The following is a 21,222-nucleotide window of genomic DNA, read 5'->3' as shown; positions in this document are numbered from 1 at the left end:
TTCCAATTAATTATGTTGAATATATTTTAAAATAATTTTCTCCCAAACCAATAAAGCATGCAATGTTTCCTTACTATAAACATATTTTCATGCTGATTCGCAGTCTTAACTCCCAACGAATATATTTCTTTCATTTTAAAATATTCGTTCCTGTATTTCAAATTTACACTCCTTTTCATATAGCATTTTGTACAGTAGATTATGTAGCAGTAGACATACTAGCACATGCTTCTTGATTAGACTGGGGTTCGAGCCTGTGACCACCAAATACGGAGGATGCGGAAAGTTCAGGGAATGACCACCACATATCCTCTGATCAATATGGCCTTAGTTGCTAATGCTATTAAAAACCAAATAACAACAATAACAGCATAATCTACTGTATTCTTGAAATGTGCACTAACCGTTAAACTGTTATTTTTAATCTTAGAGCCTAAATATTTATCACACACAGATATAAAATGTATCTAATGAATATGTATCTCTGTACCTCTTCTTCTGTATGGTAAGATGTATTTTCAGTTTTTTATGCTTAAACCACTCAATTTTCATATAACTGCTATGTACATGCTAAGAGCACATTATAACACAGCCACTACTTGCAGCACCACTACAGCCAACACTATATACATATATATACTATATAAAAAATGATAAAGGTATAATGAAATTACAAAAATCTTGTCAAACAGGAAAGAGCTGTTAGAGTTTATGCAAAATTTATAAAATATATATAAGACTAGGTTATGGATCCAGATACTACGGTAAATGCAGAAAGGACCGGCAACCATAATGAATAATAGATAAAAAGGTAAATATCAGTATATTTGTGTATATGGGTAGGAGAGTTGAGCTATCAGGTGTAATAATTATGGAAGAATAGGGAGAACTTGTAAGTACAAAATCAATTTACCTGAAATAAAAATAAAATGCAATTAATAATTATTGTAAGCACCTAACACTGTGGGCCCTAGGACTTTAACTACTTCATCAAAAGGTCGGCAGTGAAAATCGTAGGAGCCACGGCAATAGGCTAGGTTTCTGTTACTGTTATGATGTACACATAAACGGTATATGTATACATCACAGCCAACATGACAGAGACCAGAAGGAAGAATAAACTGTAAAATAAAAATAATAATGATAAATAAAATCCTGTGGAAAGAGAAGAATGAAATGTAAACTTAAAAAATCTGAGAGATGGGGCAAAACAAGAAAGCGTACTGTCTGTATGGATCCGCAGATGTTGAAAGTCAATAGTGATTGAAGGAGAGATCTGAGTGTTCACTTGCGGTGCATATATGTGTCAGTTGAAGTAGCCCCTTGTAGTGTGGGGGGGGGGAAGGTGTGAAATCATAATCTGTAGGAAATATTGCCATATACAGTCAGTTGCGGTTAATTGGGACACATTGGGACTAGTGCATTTTGGCCCGATTAAGCGACTGCCCCGACTATCCGAAGTTTCACGTAAAAAAAGTTAAAAATACAATGGACCCCTCCTTTACAATTGATTCACTGTACAATCAATTCATGTCATGATGGAGTCACTATAAAGTACCAGTCACTATACGACGTGTAGTAAGCGCCGGTCATTGCGATCACGTTTGCGAACTGAATTTTAATTCTGTTAGTTTGTTATTTGGTTTTTAGGAGCATTAAGGCCATATTGCTCCAGGAATATGCGGTGGTTATTCCCTGACCTTTCCACATCCTCCGTATTTGGTGGTGATGGGCTCAAACCCCGGTCTAATCAAGAAGCATGTGCTAAGCACTGCTGCTCTTGCCCACCTGGCTACGGAGGTGCCTAATTTTAATTCTATTAAACAGTGATTCTAATTAGTGAAAATAGGAGGAAATTTATCTACAGGCCATAAAAGTAAAGATATATTAAGCACAAATTTACCTTATATTACCTTACCAATTAAAAAATTAAATGATACATGAAAATCGGAAGAATATACGTGATAATCGGAATAATTAATACGAACTGTAATGTGTACATACTAACTAGTTGACATTTCTGTTCACTGACATTTGTGGGTGGGGGTTAAAATTTAAAACAGTATAAAGATAAGCAATCAATAACAAAGAACATGGCATACACAAATTGCAAGTAACGCAATATGCGCAAGTGAAAACGGAGTAACAAGTTACGAAGCTTTAAAAACAGGAATGAAGAAAAGATTTTGAAAATTAATTTTTTTATATGATTGAAGAGTCCATGGAAGTGTAAACACATTTCACCATAATAACCCACAGAATTCCAGCTGTCGGTATTATCGCAAATTCAATAAGATCGATATGTACTATCCGTTTATGATAGATTGCACAAACAGAAAAGCCCAATAAACAGGTGACTGCTAATTGTTTTAGTTTAATGGTTGTGACCTCCAGAAATCGGACCAAACTACGTGGTACAGTTGGAGACAGTTGTAGGGTAATCTCCAGTGCTTCAGTCCTGCCCCGATTAAACGGTATGTTCTCCCAATTAAGCGAAGTAACCTTGGCTATTTTCTTGATTGGGTTCTGTTTTTTCAGATTTGTTCCAAATAAACGGCTGCCCCGATTAACTGGTGGCCCAAGTAACCGAAATCCACCATACTTACATTAGTCATATGACAATTACAATTTTAAGGGGTGATGCACTTTCTTTGAACACCTGTGTGTGTGTGTGTGTGTGTGTGTGTACACACACCTCTTTTCATATGTAACTCTAAATATTACCTTTAAGGGGTTACATTGAATACCCATTTATATTTATATATTTTTTTTTTCCATTTCCATTTTTACAGACACTTTATTTATTCTACAAACCACACATTATTTGTATACAGGGTGATTCACTACCAGTGCAACAAACTTGCAGGAGGTATAGGGGGCACAAAGACGAATCGGAATCACATGGCATTGCAGGGTCCGAAATGCCTTCGTCATGCGGTAGAGGACGTTGAACGGGAGGTCGTGTGAACAGCAATCCCGCTGGAAGCCAGCATTTGTGAACCGTTTCTGTTGAAGAAACCAAGTAGCAAAAGTCCTCCAGAGTGGATAATCCACAGGCTCCAATGATTGGACGCGTTGCAGATGGTATGAACTCATTTGGTTTGTTGACAGTACCCTCCATACAGTGGATTGGGAAATACCCAATCGTTGGCCTATCCCTCGAGTACTCGTACTCGGATTGCCTTCTGCAAGACGTAGGACATTCTCCTCATTGTCTAGCGTCCTCGTCGTTCGCTCTCGATTCATGGTACTTCTTGTGAAATAACCAGTCTCATGTAACCTTCTCAGCATACGATTAAAATCGTATGATGCGATTACAAGCGCAGAGGGGTGTGCCTGTTACAGTCCGCAGCTCCATATGCGAGGTGCACGTCAGCCAGTTCAACGTTTGAATACTCGTCCATCTTACTGCCTCGGGAACCGGTTCGCAAATGCTGACTTCCAGCGGGGTCGCTGTTCATGCAACCTCCTGTTCAATGTCCTCTACCGCATGACGAAGGCATTTCGGACCCTGAAATGCTATGTGATTCCGATTCGTCTTTGTGCCCCCTACACCTCCTGCAAGTTTGTCACAGTGGTAGTGAATCACCCTGTATATACATACGTACATACATATAAAAAGCAGAATTAACACCAATATAGATAATTTTAAATCATTTAAACAACTGATATATATTCAGGACAGGACAGATTAATGCCATCAAAAATGATCGAACATTACATAAGCTTGCGAAAATACGAGATATTTATTTTATTTCAAACTATAAAGCTTAAGAAAAAGGTGTAACCATAACCTACAAAGGGCCCTAACCATCTCAATATATAGCTAAGTTATACTAATTCCAGTATTAACAAAATAAACAATCAATATAATAATCAATATTACCATAATGTCGTTACTGAATAAGGCTTACATTGAAAGGCACATCAACAGGGGCTAGTGCCTCTCAATATATGCCATCAATAACAATATGAGCTATGTTTCTGCTAGTTACATACCGGGCCCCTCCGTAGCCAGGTGGGAAGGAGCAGCAGTGCGTAGTACAGGCTTCTTGATTAGACCGGGGTTCGAGCCCGTCACCACCAAATACGGAGGATGCGGAAAGGTCAAGGGAATGACCACCGCATATTCCCGGAGTAATATGGCCTTAGTTGCTAATGCTCCTAAAAACCAAATAACAAACAAACAAACAGTTACATACCAGCCTCACCATATTCATATATACTAAATATAGTATACATAATAGCTTTAAGATTAAGTTTAAATTTAAGTAGCTAAAAGAACTAATACAACCAAAATAAATATGAAACTCGTTATAAAAAAATTAGAATTCCGGACTGGCAAAATATAACTGCTAGCCCTACAGATAGCCAAACTCTTAAACGTGAATGAAATATTTATGCAAGTATTTCTGTTTCCGTAGCAAAATGGACAGGAGGAAAGAACAGTGAGGGCATAAGCCAAAATAGATGAAAGGAATAGGCAACAAGTAAAGCCATAATACCTCAATCTCCCTCGAATTACTCTAATAGATTTCGAGGCATAAGATACGAGAGTTAGATAGCATAAAGATAACAGTAGAGGCAAAGTCAGAAAATTACCGGGTTCTAAGGGACGGGGATTTACACCCTCGGTAATTTTCCGAAGTAGTTTGCTGTCTACTTAGTTAATGACCTTTAGTTAATGACGATGATGATGAAGAATAAACATTCTTTAACGTTTGTAAAGCATAAATAATTTCTGTATTATTATAATTTGCTTGATTTTACAGCCTGCGGTTTCATTTCTTTGGATAAATCAATCATTGTTTAAACATAAACTAATTAGCTAACTAATTTCATTGTTGAGAACGTAATCCCTATTTTTAACATTGTCTATGGGAAATAAATTTCCACTTTACGAGTGCACACTAAGAACGAATTAACTCAAAGTCGAGAACTATCTGTATTATTAACATATTATAACAGTTTATTAATTTTTTTTTCATAAATTAAATATAGAGAATGAGGAACTGAAAATGGAATAAGTTTAGTATTTCAGTGGATGTAAGTAAGCACTTTAAGAATAGAGTTGATGATTTTGAAAGGAATAAGTTAGTGGAAGTACAGCCAGAGGGTTCATTATAATGCAGTGGGAAAATCCTGTGGGAAGGGATTAGACAAACTAATAACATAGGGAGGATTGTGATATTGGAGGGGTCCTTTATTACAGAAGTTAAGAAAGTTAGATGGAACAGAACTAGATCAAGAGTATTGGATATTACAGAACAGTTTGTTTCTTAAGAACATAAAGAGTTGTATAGTTTGTTCATATTGAAACTAAAAGCATTCAAGGCAAGAACTGAAAAAGTAGACCATACACCTAGTGCTCTCATGCACCCCCCCCCCCCATCATCATGAACTTAGTCTGGCTTAGTTCTTTTAAGACCTGTTCTGTTGTAGTTCTTGAAGGTGGTCTTGACCCACATATCTCTCTCTCTCCTCTCTCTCTCTCTCTCTCTCTCTCTCTCTCTCTCTCTCTCTCTCTCTCTCTCTCTCTTCTTTCTTGCCTGTAGGTTTTTAGTTAAAGGCTAATTTTGTGATCTGGCTTGGGTTCATTCTTTCAAGTCTCACAGCTGTAGAAGAGGGCTGATTTTGAAGTGATGTTGTGCAGTCGTAATTTTGTTTGTTGTTATTTGTTAAAGTGGCATTTAATCGTTCTGTTCATTTTATTATATTTTTGTAGTTTAGTGTGGATGTCTTTCCCTTCATTTGATATTAAATTTCCCGAATACAGCAATACCCCGCATAGCATCGATGATTGGTACCGAAACTATTTCGTGTTATGTGAAACCTGATTGAGGTAGAATTATAATGGGTTTTAATTGAATGCGTACCAGAGAAAGTCTACAAACAAATTATAATAAATCTATAAACAATTTGCTCTTGATAGCCAATTAAAAGGATTTGAAAATTTAAAAAAATATTGCAAAAATTTTATTCATGAAAAGGTAATATCACGAGAGATGAGAAAAAAAAGCTTTAAAAAGCGGTTGTTTATTTAGGTATTTCAATAGTGAAGTCTGGTGAGGCCATCTCTTCTTTTTCTCGGCATACAAGTCATTGTAGCATCGAATCCCATCTTGATGCTACGTTCAACATTCAGATCTCCATTCTTAATCGCCTCACAGGCCATGTCAACCCCCCCAAAAAACGTTCTCCAGTTCTTCTGTTGAAAATTGTTTTGGTAGCACTTCAGTGTTATCTACTTCAGAATTGTTTTCCTTTTCTGCATATGCAGTTTTCTCGTCAATTTCAAGGAGAGTTGCATGTGAGTCAATGCAGTCACGTACATTGGCAGTGTCCAAAGTTTCGAATCCCAAGTCTTTTCCAACCTTTACAACATCTTTGGAAATTATCTGAACTTGCGATTCAAAATCAGTGAAATCATTTACCAAATGTGGCAAAATATGCTGCATGTTATTGGCAGTGATTTCAACAACATGCAACAACATGTTGTTGCATTCTATTTGGAATGCAACAACATGCATTCCAAACAGAATGCATGTTGTTGGCAGTGATTTCTAGCCAAGATGCTGATATATTTTCGATCGTATCTCATACTTTTTGCCTATTTCATTTAGTTCATTAGCTGCTATCTGTAGTTCAGTGGCGGATTCAGGGTAGGGGCACCGGGGACCTTACCCCTTTTCATTTTTTGGAGAATATACACCAATCATTTAAATTCCCTTTAGCTACAAAAAAAAATTTTTTTTTTCATTGTTAACATAGGATTTTATCTATTTTTGCATTGTGGCTCAGCTATTTTTAACTGACTACAGTTGGCAACACTGATGCGATCATCATTCTAGTTTGAGGTGTTGCGCAGTTTGGTCGTGCATAATGTTTACTTCAAAGTAATTCAGACTTTAGCTGTGTGCATGTCTGCCAGTCACTTTATCTTTGAGTGTCATATTTGTTTTGTTCTGTGCATTATTTTTTGCCTTGTTTGTGCACAAATGAGGCACAAAATGGTGCCCTTCCTGTAATTTTTTTCTGGATCTGCTGCTGCTGTAGTTCATCTTCGAATTTTACAATTATAACTTGATCTTCAGCATATAATGTAGTTTGGATTTTATTCCTGTTGTTCAACTGTTTGTTTCCATTCTTTAATAATTTTATTGGTATAGATATTAAATAAATTTGGTGATGGTCCACATCCATGTTTGACTCCTTTATTGGCGTTAATTGGGTCTGATAGTTGGCCATTAGAATATTTTATGCAGACTTGAGTTTTTATATAGGCTTTGCATCACTTTCCAGAGTTGGGTTGGGATATTTTCTTCATGTAGAATCTGCCAAAGTTTCTCCCGGTTTACATTGTCATATGCTTTTTTCATAATCAACAAAAAGCAGAAATGTTGGTAGGTTGAATTCTCTTTGTTTCTCCAAAATTTGTTGTAATGAGAAAATGGCATCTATTGTGGTTCTCCCTTTTCTGAACGGACATTGTTCTTCTAAGAACTGAAGAACTGTTCACTGTATTTATTAAATTTATTCTTTAGTATATTAGAGTATAGCTTTGCAGCAGTTGACAGCAGTGTTATCCCTCTGTAGTTGTTAGGGTTATTTCTGGAGCCTTTTTTGTGTAAATTGATTACTATTCCTGTTTCCCAATCTTTCAGTATCTGTTGCTTATGCCATATGATGTTAAATAATTTTAGTAGTGCATTTTTTAATAAGGTGCTACCATATTTAAATAGTTCTACATTCAAATTGTCTATGCCTGGGCTTTTTCGGTTTTTTGATTTTTGTAATATTAACTCTAGTACTTTCATTGTTATATTTTCTTTATCTTTGGTTACCACAGATTCATCTTCCAATTCCCTAGTGCCCAGGTTATACCATAGTTTGGAAGTGTTGCTTCCATTTTGCTTGAGAGATGGAGTTGGTTTTCATTTGATCATTTGTGTCTAGGTGTAATTTCTTAAAAATTTTTAAAACCTCTTTTCTGTGGGCCTATAATGTCACGTTCCAAGGATTTAGCAAATTTATCCTAGTCATCTCATCGGATTCTTCTGATTAGTTTTCTGACTTCTGCTGTAAGCTTTTTATATTTTATGTATAGATATAGGTCTTTAGTTTGTAGGAACAGTTTATAGGTCTTTTTTTTCTCATTTGATTGTTTGTTTCAATTGTTCATTCCAGGTTTTTAGTCAGTTTTTATTTTTTATAGGTTTATATCCAAGATTTTCTTCAGCAGCTCCCAGAATTGATTTTTTCAATGTACTTATAAATAGCAGAGAAGGCATAATTCAAATAGCAGAAGACTACTATAGAGAATTATACAAGGAGCGAGGGAATGATGCCAGCAGTGGGGAAGGTGGATTGCAAAGTAGCAACACATACGACATACCAGATATTCTTCCTGATGAGGTAGAACATGCATTGAAGAAAATGAAGAATCAGAAAGCCCCTGGGAAAGATGAAGTTACTGTAGAGTTGTTAAAATTGGGAGGAAGAGACATAACACAAAAACTGGCAAGGCTCTTCACAAAGTGCATTAGAAAAGGTGTGACGCCTAAGCAGTGGAATAATGCAATCATAGTTTTGCTGCATAAGAAAGGAGATAAATCAGAAATTGAAAATTATAGACCATATTATCCCATACCTTGTTATCCCATATCTACAAGTTGTTCACAAGGGTCATTACTAACAGATTAGAAAGAATACTTGATGAGATTCAACCGAAAGAGCAAGCTGGCTTTAGGACAGGATTCTCAATTATGGATCACCTTCACGTAATATCACAGCTAATGGAGAAAGCAAATGAATATAAAACACCATTATGCCTGGCATTTGTGGATTATGAAAAGGCATTTGACTCCATACAGCATAAGGCAATGTTTTAGGCACTGGAAAGACAAGGCATAGATACCCCATGTATTATGATTTTGAAGAAAATATATAAGAATGCTACCTCCTTCATTAGACTAGACAAAGACAATAGTAAATTTAAAATTGAGAAAGGAGTTCGACAAGAAGACACTATCTCCGAAGCTGTCCTTGAGGAAGCTTTCAGAAGATTAGACTGGTTACAGAAAGGAGTCAATGTGATTGGACTAATAACTAAACCATTTACGATTTGCAGATGACATTGTAATCGTAAGCCATGATCCCAAAGAATTAGAGGAAAATCTTAATCTGTTATGTGGAGTTAGTAAGGATTTTGGACTAAAGATGAATATGGCTAAAACAAAAGTAATGATGAACAAGTATGCCACAGAAAGGGACATAATGATTGAAGGAGCAGTAATTGAAAAGGTGGAGTCATATACTTATCTGGGACAAGTTATTAGCTGTAATAATGATAAATAGCTTTAAGTCAAGAGAAGAATAAATTTTGGATGGATAGCATTCAGGAAATATAGTCACATACTGAAGAGCAATATTCCAGTTTGACTGAAACACAAAATAATGAACCAGTGTATACTCCCCACCATGACTTATGGAAGTGAGACTTGGGCATTCACCAAAAGAATGGAAGAGAAGCTGGGAAGCTGGCAACAAACTCAAGTAAAGGGCATCCTTATCAAAACTAAAGAACTAAAATGGTCTTCGGCAGGACACATAGCTCGAAGACATGATGACAGATGGACTAAGAAAATAACAGAATGGTACCCAAGAGGAGTTTGAAGAAAATCTGGAAGACAATGGCGGAGATGGATAGATGAAATTCATGAGTTTGTGGGTAGTAAAAGGATGGCCATTGCATAAAACAGAAGGAACTGGAAAGTTGCTGGAGAGGCCTTCATCCTGCAGTGGATTGAAAATGGCTGATGATGATGATTGCAGGATAGATATGCAAAATTTGCTTTCATCCAGAGAGTAATTGACTGTTGGAACAAATGACTTGGGTGTTGTGTGGAAGTGGTGTTGAAGTTAAAAAAAATTAAGGACGGATTAAAAAAAATTAAATTGGCCAACATGATTTTTACCTTCACAATATATCAGCCGTTTGCAGTGAGGTTTTATATGTAGATTTCAAAAATTATTCTTAAAATTTTACACCTTGTTTGTTTCTATATATATTTTTTTTTGTATTTACCCATAATGCATACGAGGTGTGGCAATAAAGTTCCCAAACCGGTGCTGTTGTTGGTCATTACGATGAATTTGAAAATAAATGGAAGTGGTACGTTGTAATCCAAACCTCCTCCAACAAATGATGGTGCAAAGATTACTGAAGTAAGAAGAGACTTGAATATATGTACGAGGGTGTTTTGATAAGTTTCCGTCCTGACAAGGAAAAAAATTGAATAGATGAAAATACTTTTAGTATGTTGTTATCCAATGTCTCATAACGTGCAAAATTTCATTCATTTCCTGACAGTAGTAATTTTTTTTTACATGTCTGAAGTGACCATGGCGATGCAAAGTGAGAGTTTTTCCAAAGTTGAGAAGAGAGCAGTCAAGTACTTCTCCTCCAAGAAAATGGGAGCCAAAGAAATTTATGACGAATTGAAACAAACAATGGCCAAGTAGTGCCCTTCATACAGCACAGTGAAATCGTGGGTAGCGGATTTCAGGAGGGGGAGAACAAGCACAGAAGAAGAGGAAAGACCAGGAAGACCCAGGACTGTAGTGACTGTAGAAATTTTTGATAGTGTCCACGACCCGATCCTTGCAGACAGGAGGACGGGTCGGCAACATGTAGCAGACATCCTAGGCATCAGTTTGGAGCGGGTGCATTACATCGTGCACGAAGAAGAATTGTGTATGAGAAAACTGTCTGCCAAGTGGGTTCCCAAACTCTTGACAGCTGATGACAGGGGGAAAAGAAGAGACTGTCCAAAGCCACTTTTGGACCGTTTTTCAAGCAGTGCAAGCAATGTTATTAAAAGAATAGTGACAGTTGATGAAACACCATTGTACATGTATGATCCTGAGACCAAAAATCAATCCATGTAGTGGTGCCATGATGGATCACCACGACCCAAAAAATTTCGCAGAAAGAAATCTGCAGGGAAAGTGATATTTTGGGATTGTGAGGGGTTAATACTCAGCAAATACCTGGAAAAAGGCACCAACTTGAATGCTGAACGTTATATGGTCATGTTGGACAAATTGCATGCCGCTTTGAAGGAAAAGAGGCATGGAAAATTGTCAAAACGCATCCTTTTCCTCCAAGACAATGCTCCCTGCCACAAGGCCAGAATTGCAATGGAGAAAATTCATGACTTGCAGTGTGAAATCATTGAGCATTCCCCCCCCCCCATTATTTCCAGATCTTTTCCACTCGGACTATTATCTGTTCCCCAACCTCAAAATGCACTTCAAAGGTGCTACATTTAGGACACAAGACGTTATATCAGCAGTAGAGGGGTGGTTTGCAGACAAAGACTTCTTTGCACCTAGTGTATCAACAGGAACGTTGCACCTAGTGTATCAACCTGGAAGGGAACTATGTTGAATAAAATTATATTCATTTGCCACTGGCGCCATGTTTTCTTTCTGAGGCCGAAAACTTATCAAAACCCCCCTCGTATATGTTGACTGTCTTTGGCTAAATGTTTTTGACTGATAAAACAATGGCAACTTCTGAACATGTCTATTTAAAGAAAAGGTTAGGAGTGCTGAGGAAAGGCATATGAGCACTTATCAAAGTTGTCAAATTGAAAAATATAGCAAGGCATCATTAGTGATTAGGGTGGACTCATGTCCAAATCTACTTTATGGTCCAAAGGAAGTTTAAAATAATAATGATAATAATAATGAACTCCTTAAGGAAAAGAACTTGGTATTTTGACAATTCCTCATAGCAGTGCTGCATGAGAGAATATTTAGCCAGGTGTAAGGAAATGCTCTTCAGACCTCTTTTTTGACAGCCAAGTCTAAATGGCAGTGCCTTTGTTATTAGCAAAACTCTGGCTTAATTCTAAAGAGGGCAAAGTAGTGATGGCATCTTGCAGTTGTTTGTCTTAGATACCAACTGATTATGATTGAAGTAATTATAATGAGTCAGTGTCTAACAAACAATCCAAACAGAAGTCTGCCAACAGAAAAATCTTAGGTGCTTCAATGTTTGGAAGCATACTGTAGTGGTAAACAGCATTTTCATATAAAATGCATATTTTGTTAGCAACATATAATTAAATCCAAACTCTTGATTTAAAAAAAAATGTTCTACATACAATTACTTCAGCTTTTTATAAGTAAAAATGTGACAGTTATGTGTATAACAAAAAAATGTGCATAAACATCTGTCCAAAAAGTTTTTCACTGTTATAGAGTAAGATTGGACTCACTTAGTAGTGTCCACATGTCAGTCACTTTTTTCTGAGTGGAGACATGGAATAATTTGAGGTAATTTCTTGATTGTATTGTAATTGAAAAATATTGTAAAACAGTGTTTATTGAAAAAAATTGAGTACAGTATATTTCATATTTAAACCTGTGAAAGAAAATTAAAGATCTTGATTTAGGATAACAGCCACTATTTGTCCAGGCATTGACTCCACTAGATGTCTGACGATGTCCATAGAGATCTGCAGCCATGCTGCCTGCAAAGCTTTCCACAGTGTTGGAATAGATGATGGTTGTGTGTCCATATGCCTCACTTCCCATTCCAAAACATCCCACATGTCATCAATTGGGGTTGAGGTCAGGCATTTTCGGATGCCAATCAAGATGCACCACATCTTTACTGTGTTCAAGGAACTGTGCTTCATCTTTACTGTGTTTAAGGCAAATAGTGGCTTGGAAGGCCCCATTTCTGTCCAGGAAAAAGTGCAACATGGCAGGGTGCACATGGTATTTTAAGAGCTGCCAGTAGACCTCACTAGTGAAATGTTGGTCCATATGCACCAGGGGTATCCTAGTTCTTGCCTACAAAACATGCTCTTTATTAAACATCTGTTGCCACCTTCCTGGATAGTGGGCACCATGCACAACAGGTTCAAACTGTTGCTTGCACTACACATGAAGGCATTCATCAGCATGTTGCACCAGATATTTGGACTCTTCCTACCAGCACGCTTTTTTCCAGTCCCCCAGTGTCCAAACAGCGTGTTGTTGACACCACAGCATTTGCAATCCACAATAATCAGCAGTGAAAAGAGGGTATCTCTGCTGTGGAACCCCATATGTCTGAGTATATTGTGCATCATCATTTGGGATATTATCCTTGCCTTCCCCATATTTGTTTTCAGTGTCAACTGTTGCAGTAACCTGCCACTGGGCCTGTATAATACGGCTGCACCCATACTCATCATAAACATCCCTATTGCATAATCCTTTACAGTTCTCTTGGCAGAAAATGGTTTAATCTGTTCGACAGCACCTTTGTACACCTTAACCACAGTGGACTGTGAGTAACTGACAAGATGGCCATTTCTGATATGGAAGCACCTGATGCATGCACAATCATGCACATTTGAGACTCATAAGTACTACGAAATACACAAGTACTTTCTGTAGTGTATACTTTATTGCATTGTACTGTACAGTTCAATAAAATAAAAGTATTACAGTAGTATGGCAAATTTGGAGGCAAAGTAGGTTTTTGATTCTTTCCTCAAGAAAGACATTATGGATAATCATTTGGTCTACCTGTTTTAGTGCATTAGAAAATAACAGGCTTGCAAAGGTGCCTCTTTCACATCTCTTGTTACTTTTCTAATTCTTTTTACACTTGAGTTATCACATACCAAGTTTTGGAGTGCATTTTTCTTCATATTAACGGATCTTTGATCCAGTGACCAGGGTTCTTTAATTAATTCATTATTGTTGTCATCACCTTATAGAGAGTTGTATCCAAGCTTATTTACTCATCTCCTCCTCCTCCTTGCATTCTTTAAACAGATTAACATCGTATGCATTTACTTCTTCAACTGGCGCCTCTGTAATGAGGTGGGCAGGAGAAGCAGTGTGTAGCACACACTTCTTGATTAGACTGGGGTTCGAGCCCGTGACCAACAAATACAGAGGATGCAGAAAGGTCAGGGAATAACTACTGCATATCGCCGGAGCAATATGGTCTTAGTTGCTAATGCTCCTAAAACCAAATAACAACAATTTCTTCAACTGACGTGACATCACAACCACAAATTCCTGATTTATTTCCCACTCGTTGTGGTGTGTTTTGTGTAAAGAAACAGAATTATTGCTTGCAGTTTTATCTATATATACACATTCAATATGGTCACAGTTTTATTTAATACTGCACCACCACACAGCCTAATCGATGTGTGGCTACCTGTCACCTACTGGAAGGATCACATACCAGTATGCAGGAATCACTAGTAATTCCCAAAGTTAACCAACTATGATAATTTTTATCGAGGGAGCCTATTTCGAGTGTTGGCATTCAAGGTGAGCGGACACGCTTCATCAGGGCTCCTCAGTTAAGTGGATTGGATTACTGTTGATTAGTGTTTTTAAATATTTGATTTATTTAGATATTGTTGGATTATTTTGTTATAGGTTTTCCTGTAACAGTTTAATTTTAATAATATTATAGATATAATTTTTTAAAGTTAATTTTCATTGATATTTAAGTAATTTTATAATGGTAGTTACGAGATCTGCCTTAAACACGTCACAGGATATCGTGACTCACACGGAAAGAGCCGATGGCGATTTACGGGTGAGTCATGATTTAATCCGTTGTGGAACCTGTGGAATGTTTTCCAAGGTCAACCTGGTGACTAATCATAGCTCACCTGGGATTTCTTTCCTTTGTGATCGATGTAAAGAGTGCACCGATCTTAAATTACAATTTGGTGCACTGATGGAACAATTTGAGTCCCTGAAAAAATGGGTGCTTTCCCTCGAGAATAATGCATCTGGGAGCTCATCAGGGACTGAAGACTCCAGCAATCTACCAAGGGATGCACACCTGATTCGGGCCTCAAAACAGAAAAACCAAGTGCAAACTACTCTGGTTAAAAAGGATATTGTTTTATTAGGAGACTCCATTGTCAAGGAAACGGGGAATATTTTTTGTAATAAGGATAGGTGGAGTAGAACTAGGGTATGTCTGCCGGGAGCAACTATTAATGATGTCACTAACAGATTGTCAGATTTTAAGGGGGTAAAGAGAATATTATTATTATTCATGTGGGGACTAATGACAGTACACAATCTGACGATTTGTTGGAAAAATACAGGACCATGCTGAGGAAATGCCGCGAGCTAGGCCACAATGTCTGTGTGTCTGCAATTCTGCCCAGACACGATAGGAGGGATTATATGTTAAAAGCCTTGTGGATTAACTCAAGACTTGAAGGACTCTGCAAAGCTTTAGGGGGGAAATTTCTATCAGCTTGGCCCACATTTGTAGGTAGAAGGAATTTGTTTTGTAGAGACGGGATACACTTAAACAAAGGTGGTGCAAAAGTTTTTGCCAGTATTATTGAGGATACCTTAAAGGTTCAGGGAAACTGTTAGTTAGGGGGGATGTGGGTAATACTGACACGTGTTTATTGGATAATATTGGTCAAAGTAACTCTTGCACATACCTCAAGAGTTCTTATCTGTTACCCCAACTGGATATATTAACTAGATGTTCTGGAGGCAGAAACGTTTCAAGTGAGTGGGTAGCTAATGCCAGGGAAGAGAGCCTAAAAAACTTCAAGGGTTGTGTTAGGGTTGTTAAATATACAAGAATAGTAAGTCTCAGTAGAGAAACCAGTAGCAGGAAGTGATCACAGAGTTCTACGGTGGATGATGATGAGAGAGGTAGCAGCAGTAAAAGGCAAAGGAATGGGTTTTAATTTTAGAAAAAGGAAATTACGATGCCTTAAGGTACTACATAGCCTCTATTAACTGGGTAGATATTGCACAGAGATTTAATGCATTTGAACTGTGATATGCTTTTAAAATATTAATCACAGTGCGTATTTACCATTAAAAAAATACTCCATGAGGAGGGTTCCAAGTTGGATGAATAGTGAAGTTGCCACATTACTTGAGCAGAAAAAGGTGGCATGGAAAGGTTACAGAGCAATAAAAAGGACTGAAGCCTATAACAGCTACAAGATGATCTGTAATAGAGCCACAGAAAAGGTTCGACGGGTAAAGGCAGTTTATGAGAAATCACTAGCAAACAGAGCAAGTGGGGGGGATAAGGAATTCTTCACATATATAAATGCCAAGAAGAGCAGGACAAACGAGATCGGACCTCTACATAAGGGAAAGGGGGTAGTATTAAATACACCAGCTGCTGTTGCAGATGAACTCAACATTTATTTTGCATCGATATTTACAAATGAAAAACCTTTTGTGGCAATGGGAAATTGTGGGACCGAAGTTGAAAAATATGTAATTAATGATATTGAAATTTCGCAAAATTATTTAATGAAAACACTTTCGAGCCTGCAGGCCAGTAAGGCTCCTGGAGTTGATGGAATATACCCTATAATCTTAAGGTAGGCGGCAAGTGAGTGCATTGAACTATTGAGGCTAATTATGCGAGCATCACTAGACTTTAGGGAGATTCCCTTGGATTGAAGTGCCAATGTATCTCCCATACATAAGGGTGGCTCTAAGAGTGAAGTGGGAAATTATCGACCTGTCAGTCTGACTTCAGTGGTAGGGAAAATCATGGAGGCAATGATCAAGGATGGAATTCAGATCATTTGGATCGAATTGAAATTCTCATGGATACTCAGCATGGTTTGTAAAAGGAAAATCACGGAGGCAGTGATCAAGGGTGGAATTCAGGATCATTTGGATCGAATTGAAATTCTCAAGGATACTCAGCATGGTTTTGTAAAGGGAAAATCACGTTTAACAAATCTGGTTCGCTATTTTGAAAGGGTCACTCACGAGCTGGATTTAGGGAATAATTTCGAAATTGTTTATTTAGATTTCAGCAAAGCTTTTGACTCAGTCCCAAGTGAGCAGTTGCTTTATAAGCTGGAACAGGTTGGAATCACTGGGAAAATCCATAGATGGATAGCAGGATGGCTTCATGGCTTCATGGCAGGAGGCAGAGGGTTGTGATAAATGGCTATTCCTCAGATTGGGTTGATATAAGAAGTGGGGGGTTCCCCAAGGATCAGTATTAGGACCACTGTTTGTTTTTAATTTTCATAAACGACATCGATGAAGGGTCGTGATGTCTAAATTTGCAGATGATGTTAAAATTGGTAGAGTAGTTAATGATCACTGTCAAGCTGAGCTTCTTCAGAGAGACCTAGATAGACTTCAGGAATGGTCAGAAAAATGGCAGCTATGCTTTAATCCAACAAAGTGTAAGGTATTACACCTGGGAAACAGTAATCCCAAAATAAGTTATTCACTTGGTGGAGTTTACTAAACCCAGTACTGGAGGAAAGGGACTTGGATGTTATGATACGGCCAGACATGAAATTCTCTGAGCATTGTAAACAGGTTGCAAGGAAGGCCCATGGTGTCCTATCGATGATCTATCGAACTTTTGCAAGTAGAGATAGGGATGTGATAATCCCATTATATAAGGCTTTTGTTAGACCACACTTGGAATACTGTGTTCAAGTATGGAGACCACTTCTAAAGAAAGACGTCGAGCTTCTTGAAATGGTGCAAAGACAGGTAACTCGCCTGATGAGATCGGCAAAAGGGCATCCTTATGAAGAAAGACTTTGAATATGTGGGTTGCAGAGTTTGGAAACTAGACACCTTAGAGGAGATTTGATTGAGGTGTTTAAGGCTGTGAGAGGCATCAGTAAAATGAATGAGGATGAAATTTTGAAGATTATGAATGATGCTAGAACTAGGGGACATAAATTCAAGTTACGGGGGGAAATGCTTAGATTGGACTGCAGGAAGTTTTATTTTAGCCAGTGAGTTATAAATTACTGGAATCAGTTGCCTACATGGGTGGTAGAGGCTGACATTTGGGGAAATTCAAAGGTCATCTGGATAGTACCTTCAGGTCAGCGAAACTCAGGATGATAGGTTTAATTTTCTTTTATTAATTATTATTATTATTTTTTATCATTGTTTTATTCGTTTTTTTTTTTTTTTTTGGCTGGTGCAGCATAAGCCACAGGCTTTCTTGCACCATGTGGCTATTACTAATACTAATTTTGTCTTTGGGTTTTTGACTTCTAAAAATTCCAGAGAAGGGGGATCACTGGCAGTAACACTGCCCAGTGGCTAAAAGAGGTGGGGGGGAAGACGGCAGGCGATTCAAAGTCACGCGCTAGACCTTATTGTCCATAGCATTAATGTGTAGTGGGAAGCCAAGAGAGTGATTTTGAGCTGCCTGTGTTTTGTTTTCTGTTATTCTTATTCTCCTTCTTTGCTTCAGTAAGAATATTAATACTTAATCTGGCTACCAACCCCAGATCCATAAAAGTTAGTCACTTACTTGGTGAAATTAATAAGTGGATACCAAACAATATAGTCGCCAACATTCTGTGTGAAATGAAGAAATTTACTATCCTTAGTCCACTTCTTGGAGACTCGATAAATTCCATTTGTGCTATCAACCCTTTCCTCTGAGATGTGAGATGCTTAAAAACTAATCGATATTACTAGCAATGAAGGTTATCTCAAGTTTAAAATACCCCATACAAATAAAAAAACCTAGTGTGCGCATTCCCCTCTGCCCCATGCTATTTGAAATTTTTGAGTGCTTTTGAAGAAAATCAAAGGCACTCAGAAATTAAATTAAAAAAAAAAAAAAAAAAAATTAAAGAAATTCGAAGGCACTCAAAGATTTCAACAAGTATTCAAAAATTGAAGACATCATCCATATCTGCAGTGTATGGGTTTCCAAACAAAACAACATACTGCAGACATTAATGATGTCCTTGTATGACCTGGAGCACAGTGGAATAGTAAAATTTAACCAATTTCACTTATACATTAAGAGCTTATTAGCATTAGCAAAGGGACATGATGCAAGAAAGCAAGCCTATATAAAACATCAACCAGAAAAAAAAAAAAAAATCCATTATTTTACCCATCCATTCACTCCAAATGTTTGTCAAGTTCTGCCTTGAATCTATATAAGCTCTCAACTTCTACGACAGATGGAAGTTTGTTTCAGCAATCAACCACCCGCTGGTTAAAGGCAAACTTCCGCACATCTATCCTACAACCATCTTTCCTCAATTTGAATTTATGCCCTCTCAGGCGATTATTCTGAGCAAGAGGAAGAATCCCATCAGCATTGAGCATGCTCAAACCATTCAAGGCTTTATGCACCTCAATCAGATCACCTCGCAGGTGCCTAGTCTCCAGACAAACTGAAGCTCTTTCTTCGTAAGAGCAACCCTTTTTCCATTCACTAACCTTGTTGCCCTTCTCTGTACTCATTCCAACAGCTCTACATTCTTCTTAAAATGAGGCCTCCAGTATACAAGGTGCACTTAAGGTGTGGCCCGACCATTGCCTTATACAAGGCAATGGTCGGGCCACACCTTAAGTGCACCTCCTTATCCCTGCTAGAAAAATTCCTGTATATCATTGACAAGACACCATGAGCTACTCTTGCAGACCATCAGCACTGGTCAGAAAACTTCATATCTGACTGCACAATTACCCCCAGGTCCTTTTCATTCTCTACCACTGTCAGTGTAGTACTTTACATTTGTCAATTTTAAACTTCATTTGCCACCTTTCAGCTCATCTGCTCAACTTTTCTAGATCCTGTTGCAGCAGCATATTGTCATTAGTGTCATTAACAACTCTGCCAACCTTCATATCATCTGCAAACTTGGACATTAAGCTTGATATATCATCAATATCATTCATAAATACAGAAAACAACAATGGACCCAACGCTGAACCCTGAGGGACTCCATTAATAACATTAGTCCACGAAGAGCAGTTTCCATTGATTACTACTCTTTCTTCTCCCACTCAACCATCCATTTATCCATAGCGGCAATTTGCCTCCAATCCCACACTGCTCCAATTTGTGCAACAGTATCAATATATGATATCAAAGTTATTCTTTGCATCCAGTTCCTTTGTGACTACACCATAGTATCCAGTCAAATTGGTCAGACAACCGGGTTGAGAAAAATTCTACCCCTAATTATACCCCAAGATATCAATTAAACTCAACAACACATACAACGTCCTTTCTTTGGCTTTATTTTCTCCAATATAACGGCATCTTATATGAGAAATATACAGACAAACCCACAAATATGGTGTTATTCTACATTTTAACTGTAGTCACTGCTTGAGTATAAATGATATCATAAATGCCCTTCATTGTGTGCTCTTGCTTGTCTTAGAAAGACAGACATTACTTAAGTAATGAAAATTTCTAAGACAGACATTACTTAAGAAAGTAATGTCTGTCTTAGAAATTAAATTTAAAAAAAAACAAAAAAAAAAAACAAAAAAAAAAACATTTAAATCTAAATAATGATATTTTAATCATTAAAAAAGGACATCCCTCTCTTTCCAAATAATAGTTGTACTTGAAAACAATATACAACAAATTTTCATTTTTTCTGGAACCTTAATGGGGCTGATAAAATGAAAAATCTGTAATGGGAGAGTTATGCTCTACCTATAAATTAACCTAAATCAGCCAGCTAGCATTCATAATGGATTCTTCAAACAGTAACAAATTGCATGTTTCAAGAAATACTATACGAGTATATTTCTTGATACATCAGATATGCAGTTCTTAGTAATTATAATGTAAAATATATACACCAAAGTAAATTTCTATAATATAGAATGCATATTATTATTACAGTATTTTATTAAACATAAGGACAAAAAAAAATGTTTTCTTGAGCATGGGCAGTACCCAGTGTACACAAAATATAAATAAAATAGAAAACCCTTATAATACTGGCTTAATTTGCATTTGCTGTAATTTATATAAAGTGTAGAATAATTGGTGAAGGTAAAGAAAGCCAACACAAGAACCATGGGAAACTTTTAGCAGTCAGACACATTTCCCAGTACTTCAGCTTCTCCCAGCATTCTCGGTAAATAGATGTTGCATGTTACCGGTAATGGCAATAGAAGTCGATAATGATGTATTGATTGGTATTTTCTTATTATTAAAAGGAGATTATTGGAGTTCATGTGTGTAATGCCTTTGCAGCCGAAATTTACTTATGGATACATCCTTCCTCCAGACTGCTCAGTCTTATGGTGTTTATCCCCCCCCCCTTCCCGCTGTTTTAACCTGATAGGAAAACAACTTCTACTGCAACTACCGATAACATGCACCATCTGTAGAAGTTGTTTTCATATCGGGTTAAAACAGCAGAAAGG

The 21,222-nt window shown here is 37.3% G+C and overlaps 1 protein-coding gene across 1 annotated transcript in view; it reads left to right on the top strand.

The window, feature by feature from the left end:
* The window catches only part of LOC150086858 (uncharacterized), a 195,536-nt gene that overhangs the window by 99,453 nt on the left and 74,861 nt on the right, over window positions 1–21,222 (top strand). The window lies entirely within an intron of this gene.

The sequence above is a fragment of the Mastigoproctus giganteus genome, chromosome 4 (genome assembly GCF_048544385.1).
Source record: "Mastigoproctus giganteus isolate SK-2022 chromosome 4, ASM4854438v1, whole genome shotgun sequence".
NCBI lineage: Eukaryota > Metazoa > Arthropoda > Arachnida > Uropygi > Thelyphonidae > Mastigoproctus > Mastigoproctus giganteus.
This window is presented reverse-complemented; position numbering and strand designations above follow the sequence as displayed.